This window comes from Callithrix jacchus, chromosome 4 (assembly GCF_049354715.1).
Source record: "Callithrix jacchus isolate 240 chromosome 4, calJac240_pri, whole genome shotgun sequence".
Lineage (NCBI taxonomy): Eukaryota > Metazoa > Chordata > Mammalia > Primates > Cebidae > Callithrix > Callithrix jacchus.
This window is the reverse complement of record NC_133505.1, coordinates 19,102,209-19,119,269: the sequence shown is the minus strand read 5'-3', so window position 1 is coordinate 19,119,269 and position 17,061 is coordinate 19,102,209. Positions and strand designations below refer to the sequence as shown.

General features: G+C 40.0%; 1 long non-coding RNA gene across 2 annotated transcripts in view; it reads right to left on the bottom strand.

Moving 5' to 3' along the window:
- Positions 1-17,061, bottom strand: part of LOC144582035 (uncharacterized) — a 60,236-nt gene that overhangs the window by 18,548 nt on the left and 24,627 nt on the right. The window contains exons 2-3 of one of the 2 annotated variants that reach the window (XR_013533759.1): positions 6,020-6,212; positions 4,943-5,081 (exon numbers count right to left, since the gene is read on the bottom strand). This is a non-coding gene — a long non-coding RNA (uncharacterized LOC144582035). Of the gene's footprint in view, positions 1-4,942; positions 6,213-17,061 lie in introns of both variants that reach the window. The other variant, XR_013533758.1, reaches the window with a different exon arrangement.

Below are 17,061 nucleotides of genomic sequence, written 5' to 3'. Positions count from 1 at the left end.
AGAAGAGGGAAACAATGTGAGAAATGGGGCCAGGCAAGGAAAAGATGACTGCAGTATCCTTGAGTAAACTCTGTATCCAGGCGGTCAATTTCTGATCCAGTTCTTTAGCACCCATGAGATGGAATAATTTTGCAAGGGCATGTTTGGCAAAAGTACAGGAAAAGGGCATAGCTCAAGGAGTTGAATGGAAGTTTAGAGGTACAGAAAGGGATGGAGTTGCCTTGCCTATGAGATCATTCTAACATTGGCATGTAGAGGGGGAGGGTGTGAACTATGCTAATTTGTTTTAAAAAGGAGCGGAACCTTGGAGCTGTGTTTCTGCTTTGAACATTCCTCCTGATCTCAGCAAGCTGCCTCCACACGAGAACGGCTGCCATGTTGGAAAACTCCACTCAGTGACGCCATCTTTTGGAAACATGCCCATTTGAAAAAAGTACTACCCTGCTTCAAGATTCTAAATCTTGCCTTAATCCACTTCAGATTAAACTATTGCCAAAAAAAGGTATTTATTCAGAGTCTTTCACCTATGAAACCAAGATGCCGAAATGCCGTGTCCCCACTGCAAATTCAGATGCATCCATCTGAATTTTTAGTAGAGACATTGCAGGATGTAACATGGCACCCAGGAATCAGGGTCATTGCATAGGCATCAAATTGTGAGCTACACACCAGGTTTGTAGGTTTGGATTTAAAGTTGCTTGAGTGATCCAAGGTCGGTTGGGGAACTGGCATGGGCTGAGCCTGCTAGGGTGGCTTCCCATGATGTATTTGCCTGAGGAGTGAATGACTTATGAGGAAGAAGTCACCCCCAGGCAGAGTGTACAGATCTGGGCCACAGAACATGGTTTTTCACCATTTTTGGAGAGGCTGGGTGGGATGAATGGCTGCTTATACTGCTGTATGCCTGACCAGCCCCCTCATAGACTTGATAAGGGACCCTGAGAGGATGAGCCCTGAGAAGACAGCCTAGCAATGGAGGATAATAGTCAAAGGGCCACAGCCTGCCTCCTCTACCTCAGCACAGTCCAGCCACTGCACTGACAGGCTACTGAGGGCATGGAATGAAGTCATGGCCATTTGTGGGAAGTGTTGAGTAGCGACCTGAAAATCCTGCTGTCAGTATCAGTGACCAGGGGGACCCAGGCAAGTACCCTCTAAAGAGTTGCAGCACGCTTGTCACCATTGCTATTGTGAACTCATAGGACTGTTTTGGGAATCCAGGGACACTTCTTGAGAGCATGGAAGTTTCCATTTTGGAAATTCTCCCTGGGAATTTCCAAAACCAGCTGGGAGAGATTGGAGATGTTCTGAGGCTCTCATGGTCCACAATTGGTGGTTAAGCCAAAGAAGACAGCCTTTGCCAGTACTAGTGTATCAGAGAAAAACATGTCACATATACATTCTGTGAGCACCAAGTGATAAGACAGGACCATAAGTGAAGCGTGGGAATCAGCCTCATCCCTGATAGACAAAGCATTACATAGGAACATAATTCTACCGATTCACCATACAATTGTGTTTGGCTTTGTTCGGTTTTAATCCCAGCCTAAGATAGACAGGTTTTGAGCTGATCAACAGGTCGGCTAGGGTTTGGGTGGAGTCAAACTTGTAGGATATCCTCAGAGAATGCCTCCGTTCTTTCCACCACTGGAGTTTTCCCCTACCAGGCTACAAAAGCCTTGACCTTATAGTAGAAGCCTCTAATCAAATAAGCAGATCACAAAACCATCTTTATTTCCAGGACCACTGCTCTTTTGCCGCAACCATCCTTGAGCCATCTCAGGGTAGAGACATCAGGCTTCAGGAATTACATAGGCACTGGCAGATCACCATAATAAGCATGGGCTGCCAACCTGCTCAGGTTACAGTGAATGATGATGGGCACAGTCTGCTCTGAATTTCTCAGAAAAGAGGGAGATATAATGCACTTGTGGTTCACCCGCTTCATTTTAAGGGATTTGGTTCCCAGATTTCCTGCAATCGGAATCATGGCCCATTTTCACAGCCACTAGACCATTAAATTCTGTGTATACAAAACAAAGGACTACGAAACATGGAAACTTAAAAATGTTTAAGCTAAAATGGTGGTACAGATGTCATGTGAGTCCGATAAATTGGTATTTAGAAATACTGTCTTACTGTCAGAATCAAACTGCAGAGATTTGCATTAGCTATGTTTCTAGATAATGGCAAAAATTAAGTACAGTATTGTTTAGAAATCATAGGCTTGCATATTTCTTCTCCTTTTTAGGGTTTAAAGAAAATATAACCTCTGTTGCATTTAAAAAAAGGAAAAAAAGGATTTTCTTGTTTTTTGTGTGCACACCCTGCCTAGGGATGAGTTATTCATCAAAATAAGCTTTCTGGTGTTTTAGAATTTGTTTACTGAGCATTCTCTAACACATCTCCCTGAATATGCTAGCATTTTGATTCTGAAGCCATTTTTCCGTTTTGTCAAGTTCACCACTGAAAGGGACAGTGAAAAATTAGGGGCTGGCTCCACCTAGTGGTTTACTGAGAAAACTACACATCCATGTATGAGGGCTGAAAACGGACCGTGTGCCCTCTAGTGCATGGAAACAGTAAAAATACTACCCTAATACTACTTAAAAATACTAAAACTACCCCAAAAGAGTGGCCAATTAACTCACTTTCCATGCAGTCTGCTAAGGACTATGTTTTTATTTTTGTTTTAGTGTCTATTGCTATGGAACAAATCATCTTAGAATATAGGAGCTTAAGACAACAAAATCATTTATTATCTCCCACGGTGTCTGTGGGCCAGGAATTCAGGAGCAGCTCTATCGGGTGGTTCTGGCTGGAGATTTCTCTCACATGAGATTGCAATCAGACAGTACTTGGGGTTACTGTAAAGCTTCATTCGCTCCCATGTCTGGTGTCTGAGCTGGTAAGACTGGACAGGCTGGGGTGAGAGCCTTTCTCTGTCTTTGTGTAGTCCCTTTCTAGGGTTTCTCTAGCCTAGCCAGACTTGTTTCATGTTGGCTCAGAACATCCAAGGTGGTGTCCCCAGAAAGACAGCCAGGAGGAAGCTGTATTGCTTTTTATGACCCAGCTTCGGAGGTCAGAAAGTGTCACTTCTGCTGTGCTCTGTTGATGGAGGTAGTTGCAGAGGTCTCCCCAGCGTCAAGGGGAGGGGAACATGGCCTCCATCCATCGATACAGGAATGTCAGGTTCGCATCAGAACAGCATGTGGGATGGGATATATATTTGTGCATCATCATTGTACAAATACAATCAACCACAATTGTTTTATTTAATTATCCTTCACCGTAAATGAAGTTGGTGCTATCATGATCCCAATTTTACATTTAAGTGAAAGCAGAAGGAAACATTAAGGATCTCCTTCTCATGCCCTTTCACTGTTATACTAGGCATTGCCTAAAAGCCATCAAAAGCGTCATCTGTATGTGATTTTCAGTCTTGCAGATTGAAATTTTGGGCTGCGTAATTCTTTGCTGTGGCTGGGCATGATGGGGCATTTAGCAGCATCCCTGGTGCCCCTGCCCACCAGATACCAGTAGCACACCTTCATCCCATTAGTTGTGATAATCACAATTGTCTGCAGACATTGTCAAATATCTCTGGGGTGGGGAGAAGGCAAATGTTCCCCAGCTGGGACGTTTTAGGGGAAGAAAGTTACACTGATTATTTGCTGTTGATTAAGGTGAGACTCTGTCAAGTTAATGATAACTTGCAGAAGATCATTATGTTGCAATTTATTTCTAGCCAGTAGAAAATATAAATCCTACAGATTGTATTTTGTTTCTTAATTTACCGGTTTCAGTCTAACTTGCTATCCTATTCCAGCATCTTTTTGTTCATTGACTATAGTTTTTTCTTATCCTTCATCCTGCTGATTCCCTCATTGATGAGTTAAACCTTTGTCACATGCGCATGCACATGTGCATGCACACGCACAAGCATATGCACACACACGCACACACACACGCATATGCACACGAACACGCACATGCACACACACACACACACACACCAGCTCCTCAGCAGAATGCAGAGAATTCTCTCCAAAGGGTGGGTATGGAACTATTAAGATCTTCCTTCATAAAAGAACTTGCAGATTAGCTGTGAGGGTGAGAGCCTTGGTTGCAGTGCCTCTGGTTGCTTAACCACAGCAGTTGAGCTGAGGCCATGCTTTTCCTAGGCAGACCTTTAACAGCTAATGAGCACCGTGGCGGTGCCAGGACCTGGCCCTTTCAACAGAAAGGGAACTTCTCCAACAGGCAGCCTTTGCTTTGGAGCTCCCTATTGGGCTGGCTGAGACTTGTGCAGGGCAGCACTGCAGTTTGAGATTCTTCCTAACTGGCTGTCCTTCTGAATCCCCTTTCACAGGTGACAGACCTACATCACAGCCTGCACCTCTAGCCTTTTGTGCTTCAGGCATAACTCAAAGCTGCCAATAATCATGTTGCCCAATTTGTGGGCTTGAACTGCAGTCTTTGGTGTGGCATGAGTTGCCTTCAGAACCCAAAGAGGCCAACCAGATACTCCTTCTTTGACGTATGAGATATAAGATGCAGGATTTATCTTGCTTTGGAGGGGATATTCCAGCATGAACCTAACCAGTGGATTCCTTAAACCCTCCTTCATAGGGTTCACCTTTTCCTCTCTGGAGCATGAGTGTTTTACCAAGACCTCCAGAGTACTAGCCACCTCTTGCTTCTTCTGGCCAGTGAACATGATGTCATTGATGCAATGGATGAGTTTGATGTTTGGTGGGTTCAGGTGATCTAGATTATTTCAGACTAATATGGCAAAGGGCAGCTGAGTTAAGCTAGCCCTCGCCCTGAGGCAAAACAGTAAATGAATATTGGAGTCTGTCCCACATGAATGTGAACTGTTCCTGATCTTTTTTCTAATATGGGTAGAAGAGGCACATTCACCAAATCAACAACCACATACCTCGGACCTGCAGTCTGATTAATGTGCTGTAGCTGTGACCCCATCTCTGGCACAGCAGCCACAACTGACCACCATGTGGTTGCACCTGTAGTCATCTGTTGTCATCCTTCAGAGTCCATATACTTCCTGCTGGGGGAAACTAGCAATTAAAAAGAGAGATGATAGAGATGACCAATCCCTATTTTGTATTTACCCTCTTGCCTAGGGGACAGTTTCAGAGTTTCCATTTGGCCTTTCCCAGTATGATAGCACTTCCTCACTGACCAAGGAACAAATGCAGAGTTTACTCCCTTCCAATGGTACATGGAAATGGAGAAATGATCCCTGGGTGAGTCTACAGATTCTGTGGGCCCACTCTGTGCCAGACCCAGTTAGGACTCCATTCATTACTTGACTTCTATAAGCCCCCATGTCAACAAGGGGTCCAGGTGTCAAGGTCAACTTGGAACTTGTGTTCAATAGTGTAGACCTTCCCTTTCCCTGGCATACAGTCACCCAAGCGAATGGTCGTGGGTCCCTTTGGGGAAGGATGGAACAAGTCATCTCGATATAAAATTGTTGCAGCGTTGCAGGGTACTTATTCTTAGGGACCTGGCTGCCTCTTCAGTCAATGGAATTTGGACCTGAAAATTGGCTCAGTTCCTAGAATTGAGCAAAGTATCATGACCTTTTACTGGGGCAATTGCTGCCAGCCTCCTGCTCCTTCTTTCTTGCCTTTTCTGGTTGTAGATGTTAAGCATCAGCCTTGTTGGCCCCTTCCCTGTGTCACCTGTGGGAATGCTATGCTCTAGTATCCATCCCCCCAACTCCTTCAAGGTCAAGCCTCCTTTGATGCCTCTGATCTTCCCAGTCATTACAGTAATTGTGGACTCTGGGTTTCTACGGCTTAAGTTTGGCCATTTGGCCTCTCATTTTGAGGCCTTACTATCCTCATGAATAATAATTACCCAGCTCTGTGACAGCAACCACTGAACATAGGTGAGGCCTGATGCTTCAGGGAATGGGCCTTCCTATAGAATATACTTCTCTGGTTAGTGTCCAAGTTTCACATAATATATCCATTCTAGCACACCTCACCTCTTTCTGCTTTCCACTAGCATCTGCCAAGTAAATGCAGGCATCTGAACACAGTCATTGGCTCAGGGGAGTTGGCAGGAGGCGTGTCTTTAGCATAAAGGTGGTGGTGCGTCACAAAGGACAGCAGCGGAGCCACGAGTCAGTTATGCTTCTGAAGCAGGAGACACACATGATGCATTTTCATTACTGCCATCTATGTAAAAGCATGACATATATGATTTATTTTAAAACAACCACCCTAGTGGAAACAATGGGCAAAATCAGTAAAATACTGACTTTATACATACTGTCATTTTCATAAAAATAGAGAGCTCACATTTATTGAGGATTCATGTTATGCCAGGTACTCTATTAGACACATGTCATACCATGACCTTATTATGTAGTTGTTATTATCAGCCTCCTTTTACAAATAAGCAAGAGGAGTACAATGTAACTAAAGAAACAGCTCCAATTCACAAAGTAAAGAAGAAGACACGGAATTGAAACAAGGTGACCAAATTCGCAGTGGCAGATATTCTTTCATTTTTTATGTCAGTGCTGTTTAGTTTTCAACATAGAGATTTTGCACATATTTTATTAGATTTATAGCTAAATATTTCAGCTTTTGATGCTATTATAGATGATACTGGTTTTAAAATATAATTTTCTAATTACTCATTGGCAGTATATAGAAATATAATTGATTGTACATTGACCTCTATTCTGAGATTCTGCTAAACTAAATTAAAAATTTTATAACATTTCTTACAGATTCTATGGGATTTTTCTGTATAGACAATGTCGTTTGCAAGTAGAAGCAGTTTTATTCTTTTTCCCAATCTGTATGTCATTTTCTTTTTCTTGCCTTATTTCACTAGCTAAGAACTCTACTACAATACTGGTTAGGAGTGGTAAGGGGAGATAGCTTGCTTTTTTTCCATTTTAGGAAGAAAGTTTTCAATACATGACTATTAAATATGATCGCTTTAGGTTTGCTGTAGATAACACTGTATCTAATTGTAGAAATTTCCTTTTATTCTTAGATTGCTGAGCATTTTATCTTTTTAGAATTATGCATGAATATTAAGTTTTGCCAAATGCTTTTTCATCAGTTTTTGAGATAATCATATATTTTTCCTCTTTAGTCTGCTTGAATTACATGATTGATTTTTATAATGTTGAAACAACCTTCTATTCCTAGCATAAACCACCCTTGTCCATCATATATTATCTATTTCACATACTAAAGAATGAATTTTTTAGAAGTTTTTTAGAATTGATGGCCAGTCATGGTGGCTCACACCTGGAATCCCAGTACTTTGGGAGGACGAGGCAGGTGGATCACCTGAGGTCAGGAGTTTGAGGCCAGCCTGACCAATGTGGTAAAACCCTATCTCTACTAAAAATACAAAAATTAGCTGGACGTGGTGGTGCATGCCTGTAATCCTAGCTACTCAGGTGGGTGAGGTAAGAGAATTGCTTGGACCTGGGAGGTGGAGGTTGCAGAGCCGAGATCATGCCACTGCATTCTAGCCTGGGAGACAGAGTGAGACTCTATCTCCAAAAAAAAATTTTTTTTTAGAATTATGAAGTTATGTTCATGAGGGATCTATTTTTTTTTCTTACAGTATGTTTGCCTAATTTGTTATTAGAATAAAGTTGGCTTGATAAAGGGCAGAGAAATATATCCTTTTCTTCTATTTTTTGGAACAGTTTGTGTAGAATTTGTATTATTTCTTCCTTAATTGGATAGAATTTATAGATGATGAATTTGGACCTGGAATTTTCTTCATAAAATGATTTGTACTACAAATTCAATTTACTTACTAGCTATAGGTCTAGATTATCTATTTCTTCTTGAAGAAAACTTGATAAAAGATAATCTAGGTAATACCATGGTGGACATAGAACGAAGATTTCACAACAAAGACACTAAAAGTAAGTGCGACAAAGTAAAAAATCGACAAATGGGACCTAATTAAACTAAAGACCTTCTGCACAACAAAAGAAACTATCAACAGAGCAAACAGATAACCTACAGAATGGGAGAAACTATTTGTAAACTACGCATCCAATAAAGGTCCAATATCCAGAATCTAAAAGGAATTTAAATCAACAAGCAAAAAACAAACCCCATTAAAAAGTGGGCAAAGGATATGAACAGACACTTCTCAGAAGAAGATATACGTGTAGCCAACAAGCATACGAAAAGATGTTTGACATGACCAATCATTAGAGAAAGGCAAATTAAAACCACGATGAGGTACCATCTCACACCAGTAAGAATTAAAAAGTCAAAAAATAACAGATGCTGGCGAGGTTGCGGAGAGAAGGAAATGTTCATATGCTGCTGGTGGGAAGGTAAATTAAGTTAGCCATTATGGAAAGCAGTTTGGCAATTTCTCAAAGAACTCAAAACAGAACCACCATTCAATTCAGTAATCCCATTATTAGGTATGTAGCAAAATAATATAAATAATAACATTAATTTAATATAATATATTTAATATATTTATTATAATATACATAATATAATATAAATCATTCTACCATAAAGACACATGCACGTCTATGTTCACTGTAGCACCACTCACAACAGCAGAGATACGGAATCAACCTAATTGCCCATCAACAGTAGACTAGATAAAGAAAATATGATACATATACACCACGAAATACTAGGCAGACACAAAAAAACAAGAAGAGCATGTTCTTTACAGCAACATGGATGGAGCTGGAGGCCATGATCCTGCGTAAACTAACACAAGATCAGAAAAACAAATACTGCATATTCTCACTTATAAGTGGGAGCTAAACACTGAGTACATATGAACACAAAGAAGGGAACAACAGACATTGGGGCCTACTTGAGGGTGGAGAGAGGAGAAAGGGTGAGGATCAAAAAACTACCTATCAGGTGTCATGCTTCTGGGTGGCGAAATAATCTGTACACCAAACTTCATACATGCAATTTATATAAAAACCCTGCACATGTACCCCAAACCTCAAATCAAAGTTAAAATAATAAAAATTAAGATAAAGTTTTACTATTAAAAACTGTATGTTTATACAGATATTTCCCATTGCAATCAAACATTATAGAGTCCATTGCCTTTTACCCATGTCCATATGCATTTCCCTTCCCAACAGTGAGAAACCTGACTCTCATTCTCTTATTATCATAGATATGTGATATATAGAGATAGATAAATAAAATATATATTTGATGTATATAAAATTATAAAATACTACCATAATAAATGCATGTTTATTAAGTCTAGAATACAGAGAATGTTTCTACACTGCCAGCCCATACCCTTGTGAAAAGCAAACCTACTATCTACAGTTTAATAACTCTTTATACTTTTAAGGATAAAATTTGCATAACTGAAGTGCATAAATTGTAAGTGTTCAATTTAATGGCCTTTAAAAATTCACATACTTCTAACATGACACTCAAATTTAACCTCTTCTTTGAAGAATGCTTAGGCTAAGCTCCACGTGCAATTTTAACATCACTTTATTACAAAACTTATTGCAATTACTTCTCTGTAGACCATGTCCACTATGTTCACTAGAATATTAACTCATTAAAGAAAGGGACTATGCTTTTTCAGTTTGAGGTTTCCACTTTTGGACAGTATCTGGTATATAGTAAGGTACCAATGAATGTTTGCTACATAAGCAAAGTTCCATTGGAACAAATACCCTGCAGCTTTAAATAGGGGAGCTGTGTAATTTTAAACCTAAGAACTGCTTACTACTAAATCATCAGCCAAGGGAGATTCTACTAAATCACCAGCTAAGGGTGTATGACAAGAATTGTCCGAGCATAAAAGGAAAAAGAGGCAAGAGTTGAAATGCTAATAAATCATTAGGTTCCTATAACTCTTTACAGAGACATAAAGCGGTTCTAATCATTTATCAACTAGCCTTTGAAATTGGTGGGTGGCACAAATTACTTCCACTGTATTTATATATTAAGACTTCAGTCTTAGCAAGATATTTCGAAGTAAGTATAGAATTTCTGTCCAAAACTTAATGGAGAAGAACATTTTTGTAGTTCTTGGTTGATATTCTGACATCTAAGATTATTATTTTCAGTTGTCTAAAAGCAGAGGGTAATCAAATCTGTTGACAGGTGTTACTTTTATAGCACTATCTTGGCAAAGAGAGAGGTTACATGAATTGAAATATGATTGTACAGTTGTGTCTGAAGTTGTTCTGTTTTTCTTTAAATAACAACAATGAAGTACATATTTATATATACTTATATATATGTGTGTATATATCTCCTCTTATGAACATAATTTAATCAAATACTTGTTTCAAATATCTGTAAGAAACTACTACAGAGCAGCTTTATAAAAGGATCCCTGGAGAGAAAATTTCAATTTCAATTAATTTAAACCTGGATTCTGTCTCTGGGTCATCTAGTTGCCAACTTGAAACTTTAGGTAAGTAATAATAATTTCAGTTAAAGAAAGACAATAAAGCTACTTCATAAGGTTGTTATGAAGGCTAATATGGCATTAATAATATCAATTAAAAAAGTAAATTATATGTATTGGGGACTTACCATATGCTAGATACTCCAAATTTTTTTATTTAATTATTGCAAAACCAAATGAGGTAGGCCTTATTACTACCCTTTTTGAAAGATGAGAGGCCGGGCGCGGAGGCTCAAGCCTGTAATCCCAGCACTTTGGGAGGCCGAGGCGGGTGGATCACGAGGTCAAGAGATCGAGACCATCCTAGTCAACGTGGTGAAACCCCGTCTCTATTAAAAATACAAAAAATTAGCTGGGCACGGTGGCATGTGCCTGTAATCCCAGCTACTCAGGAGGCTGAGGCAGGATAATTGCCTGAACCCAGAAGGTGGAGGTTGCGGTGAGCCGAGATTGCGCCATTGCACTCCAGCCTGGGTAACAAGAGTGAAACTCCGTCTCAAAAAAAAAAAAAAAAAAGATGAGAAAACTGGAGTTTAGAGAAATTAAGAATATCACTCAAGGTAAAGTGGTAGAGCAAGAATTCAAATCCGGGTCTCTCATCATAAAATACAATTGTAATTGTATTTCTTCCCAAATATATGCAAAGTGCCTAACAGAATGTATGACATATATTAAAGCATCATGATATACTAGTTCCTTTTATTTCTTACTCTGCCTCCTCTAGGACATCTCAAACATGCTAACGAATTTAACAACCACCTAAAATATATTATGCCATCAAATCTGCTTTTCTAACTCAAACCATCTTTCTCCAGTCTTAAGAACTATACTTCCAGCTCCCTTACGTGTCCAACAGGTATGCCAAATTCAAGATGGCCCCATGCAAACTTACCACTTTTCTCTTAAATGTGCTCCATTTATGATTCCCAAATAGTCTTTTTATTTGGTCCCACCCCCCACAAAGACCATTTGGGAATAGATAAATATTTATTTAACCCTTAAATATTACCATTTATTCAGATGCCTAAAATGGAAATATGAGAGTCAGGGCTTTTAAAAAATAGTTCCCTAATTTGATTTAAGTCTTTAGCTTACTCACATGTTGTTTATACTTCCTAGGATAACTGATCAAATCTTTCTAATCATTAAAAATTCAGGATACAGATCCAAGATGGCCTAATAGGAATAGCTCTGGAGTGCAGTTCCCAGTGAGAACAACACGGAGGGTGAGTGATCGCATTTCCAAATGAGTTTTTACTGCCCACCAACCAGGAGATTCCTGGGCCAAAAAGCACCACAAGTTTCCAGCACGGCTGTTTCAGCTGGTGCAGCAGTTTTCCACACAAAAACTCACACAAATCTGGGTGGCTGTTTCAACTGATGCCTGGAATGCCTGGGAGACAGAGCCGCCCATTCAATTGAAAAAGATGTGGCTGAAACAGGGAGAGAGGTGATCTGGCTTGGCAGGTCCCACCCCCCACAAAGACCAGCAATATGAAATGCTCTGGAGTAAGAGTTTTGTAGCAAGCGCAGCTGGACCCAGGACGGTCCAGCTCGGTGTGGGGAAGGGTATCTGCCATTACCAAGGCAGTCCACCGCTATTGAGGCAGTCCACCACTACCGAGGCAGTCCGCCATTACTGAGGAAGTCCGCCATTACCGAGGAAGTCCGCCATTACCAAGGCAGTTTGCCACTACCGAGGAAGTCCGCTGTTACCAAGGCAGTCCGCCGTTACCGAGGCAGACCACCATTACCAAGGCAAACCACCATTACTGAGGCAGTTCTAACTATGTGTCTGTAAACAAAACCACAAGCAAGTTTACACAGCACCTGGGGCAGAGCCCACGGCAGCCCAGTATTGCCTCTGCTGGCAGACTGTGACTATGTTACCTCCTTGCTGGGCAGGGCATCTCTGAAAAAAGGCAGCAGCATGTCAGGAACTTATAAATAAAGCCCCACCTTCCCAGGACAGAGCACCTAGGAAAAGAGGCGGTTATGAGTTCCGCTGCAGCAGACTTAAACGTACCTGCCCAGCAGCTCTGAATGGAACAATGGAGCTCCCAGCACAGCACTTGAGCTCCTATAAGGGACAAACTATCTCCTCAAGCAGCTCCCCAGCCCCCGTATATCCAAAGAGACACCTCATCAAGAAGAGCTCAGGCCGACAGCTGGTGGGTACCCTTCCGGGATGAAGATAACAGAAGAAGAAACTGACAGCAACTCTTACTGTTCTGCAGCTCCAGGTAAGCAGGGTCTGGAGAGGATCTCTAGCAGTTCTGCAGCAGAGGGGCCTAACTGTTGGAAGGAAAGCTAAAAAACAGAAAGAAATAGCTTCAACATCAACAAAAAGGACATCCACTCAGAGACCCCATCTGAAAGTGACCAACTACAAAGACCACAGATAGATAAACCCATGAAGACGGGAAGAAACCAGCACAAAAAGGACGAAAACACCAAAAACAAGAACGCCTCTCCTCCTTCAAGGGATCACAACTCCTCACCAGCAAGGGAACAAAGCTGGATGGAGAATGAGTCTGATGAATTGACAAAAATAGGCTTCAGAAAGTGGGTAATAACAAACTTCTCTGAGCTAAAAGAACATGTTCTAGCCCAATGCAAAGAAACTAAGAACCTTGAAAAAAGATTAGACCAAATGCTAACTAGAATAAACAGCTTAGAGAAGAATATAATCAACTTGATGGAGCTGAAAAACACAACACGAGAACTTTGCAAAGCATATATAAGTTTCAATAGCTGAATCGACCAAGCGGAAGAAAGGATATCAGACATTGAAGATCAATTCAATGAAATAAAATGAGAAGGCAAGATTAGAGAAAAAAGAGTGAAAAGAAATGAACAAAGCCTCCAAGAAACATGGAATTTTGTGAAAAGACCTAATTTACGTTTGATAGTTGTACCTGAATGTGACGGAGAGAATGAATCCAAGCTGGAAAACACTCTTCAGGATATTACCCAGGAGAACTTCCCCAACCTAGCAAGACAGGCCAACATTCAAGTCCAGGAAATACAGAGAACACCACAAAGATATTCCTCAAGAAGAGCAACCTGAAGCACATAATCATCAGATTCACCAGGGTCGAAATGAAGGCAAAAATGCTAAAGGCAGCCAGAGAGAAAAGTCGGGTTACCTGCAAAAGGAAGCCCATCAGACTCACGGCGGATCTCTATGCAGAAACCATACAAGCCAGAAGAGAGTGGGGGCCAATGTTCAACAAACTTAAAGAAAAGAACTTTCAACTTAGAATTTCATATCCAGCCAAACTAAGCTTCGTAAGAGAAGGAGAAATAAAATCCTGTATGGACAAGCAATTGCTGAGCATTTTGTCACCACTAGACTTGCTTTACAAGAGCTCCTGAAAGAACCGCTAAACATGGAAAGGAACAACCACTACCAGCCACTTCAAAAACGTACCAAATGGTAAAGGCCATCAATACAATGAAGAAACTGCATCAACTAATGGACAAAACAACCAGCTAGCATCAAAATGTCAGAATCAAATTCACACATAAGAATATTAACCTTAAATGTAAATGGGCTAAATGCCCCAGTCAAAAGACACAGACCGGCAAACTGGATAAAAAGTCAAGACCCATTGATGTACTGTATTCAGGAAATCCATCTCATGTGCATAGGCTCACAATAAAGGGATGGAGGAAGATTTATCAAGCAAATGGAGAGCAAAAATAAAAAGCAGGAGTTGCGATCCTAGTCTCTGATAAAATGGACTTTAAACCAATAAAGATCAAAAGAGACAAGGGCATTACATAATGGTAAAAGGATCAATGCAACAAAAAGAGCTAACGATCCTAAATACATATGCACCCAATACAGGACCACCCAGATACACAAAGCAAGTTCTTAAAGGCCTACAAAGAGACTTAGACTCCCACACAATAGTAGTTGGAGACTTTAACACTCTACTGTCAATATTAAGACAGATCAACGAGACAGAAAATTAACAAGGATATCCAAGACTCGAACTCAGATCTGGACCAAGCGGACCTAATAGACATCTACAGAACTCTCCACCCCAAATCCACAGAATATACATTCTTCTCAGCACCACATTACACCTACTCTAAAACTGACCACATAATTGGAAGTTAATCACTCCTTAGCAAATGCAAAAAGAATGGAAATCATAACAAACAATCTCTCAGACCACAGTGCAACCAAATAAGAACTCAGGATTAAGAAACTAACTCGGTTAGGTTACTGCTATCAGGTACGTTTAGCAAGGAAAAAGAAAGATTAAAAAAAAAAATAAACTAACTCAGAACTGCACAACTTCAGGGAAACTGAACAGCTGGCTCCTGAATGTCAACTGGATAAACAATGAAATGAAGGCAGAAATAAAGATGTTCTTCGGAACCAATGAGAATGAAGATACAACGTAGCAGAATCTCTGGGACACATTTAAAGCAGTGTCTAGAGGGAAATTTATAGCAATAAATGCCCACAGGAGAAGTGAGGAAAGATAGAAAATTGACACCCTATCATCAAAATTGAAAGTGCTAGAGGAGCAAGATCAAAAAAACTCAAAAGCTAGCAGAATACAAGAAATAACTAAGATCAGAGCCAAACTGAAGGAAATAGAGACACAAATAACGCTTAAAAAAATCTAAATCCAGGAGCTGGATTTTTGAAAAGATGAACAAAATAGACAGACTGTTAGCCAGATTAATAAAAAAGAAAGGAATCAAATAGATGAAATAAAGAACGATAAAGGGGATATCACCACTGATTCCACAGAAATACAAACCACCATCAGAGATTACTACCAACAACTCAATACACATAAACCAGTAAACCTGGAAGAAATGGATAAATTCCTCTACACTTGCACCCTCCCAAGACTAAACCAGGAAGAAGTTGAAACCCTGAATAGATCAATAACGAGGGCTGAAGTTGAGGCAGCAATTGATAGCCTACCAACGAAAAAAAGCCCAGGTCCAGATGGGTTAACAGCTGAATTCTACCAGACATACAAAGAGGAGCTGGTATCATTCCCTCTGAAACTATTCCAAACAATCCAAAAAGAGGGAATCCTTCCCAAATCATTTTGTGAGACCAACATCATCTTGATACCAAAACCTAGCAGAGACTCAACAAAAAAAGAAAACTTCAGGTCAATATCCATGATGAACATAAATGCAAAAATCTTCAATAAAATACTGGCAAGCTGATTGCAATAGCACATCACAAAGCTTATCCATCATGATCAAGTAGGCTTCATCCCAGGGATGCAATGCTGGTTCAACATACACAAGTCTGTAAATGTAATTCACCACATAAATAGAACCAAAGACAAAAACCATGTGATTATCTCAATAGATGCCGAGAAAGCCTTCGACAAAATTCAACAGTCCTGTATGCTAAAAACTCTCAAAAACTAGGTAACTAGGTATCAATGGAACATATCTCTAAATAATAAAAGCTGTTAGGACAAATCGATACTGAATGGGCAAAAACTGGAAGCATTCCCTTTGAAATCTGGCACTAGACAAGGATGCCCTCTGTCACAACTCCTATTCAATATAGTACTGGAAGTTCTAGCGAGAGCAGTCAGGCAAGAAAAATAAATAAAGGGTATTCAATTAGGAAAGGAGGAAGTCAAATTGTCTCTATTCACAGTTGATATTATTGTATATTTAGAAGACCCCATTGTCTCAGCCGAAAATCTCCTTTAACTGATAAGCAACTTCAGCAAAGTCTCAGGATACAAAAATCAATGCACAGAAATCACAAGCATTCCTATACACCAATAACAGATAATAGAGAGCCAAATTAAGAGCAAACTCCCATTCACAATTGCTACAAAGAGAATAAAATACCTAGGAATACAACTAACAAAGGATGTAAAGGACGTCTTCAAGGAGAACTACAAACCACTGCTCAAGGAAATAAGAGAGGACACAAACACATGGAAAAACATTCCATGCTCATGGTTAGGAAGAATCAATATCATGAAAATGGCCATACTGCCCAGAGTAATTTATAGATTCAACGCTATCCCCATCAAGCTACCAATGACCCTCTTCATGGAACTGGAAAAAACCACCTTAAACTTCATATGGAACCAAAAGAGGGTAACTAAGACCTTAGCTACTTGGGAGGCTGAGGCAGAAGAATCTCTTGAACCCAGGAGGTAAAGGTTGCAGTGTGTCGAGATCACGCCACTGCACTCCAGCCTGAGTGACAGAGTGAGACTCTGCCTCAAAACAACAACAAGAAAACCAAAGGAAGTAGAAGGAAGGAAAAAATACAGATATTATAAGAGGAGGAATCAATCAAACACAAAACAAACAGACAAATGACAGGAAATTAATAGGTATAAAACATTTGGGTTTTTTTTTTAGGGGAAATGATATCAGAGTTTATAAACCATAAATAGATTTACCCGGGAAAAAAAAAGAGAAATCACCAATATCAGAAATAAATATGTGAATATATTACAGATCCAACAGATATGAACAAATGTATGCCTATAAATTCAACAACTTAGAAGGAATGGACATATTTTCTCAACAATACAACCTACTAAACTGACACAAGATGAAATTTAAAAATCTTAACTGGTCCTATAT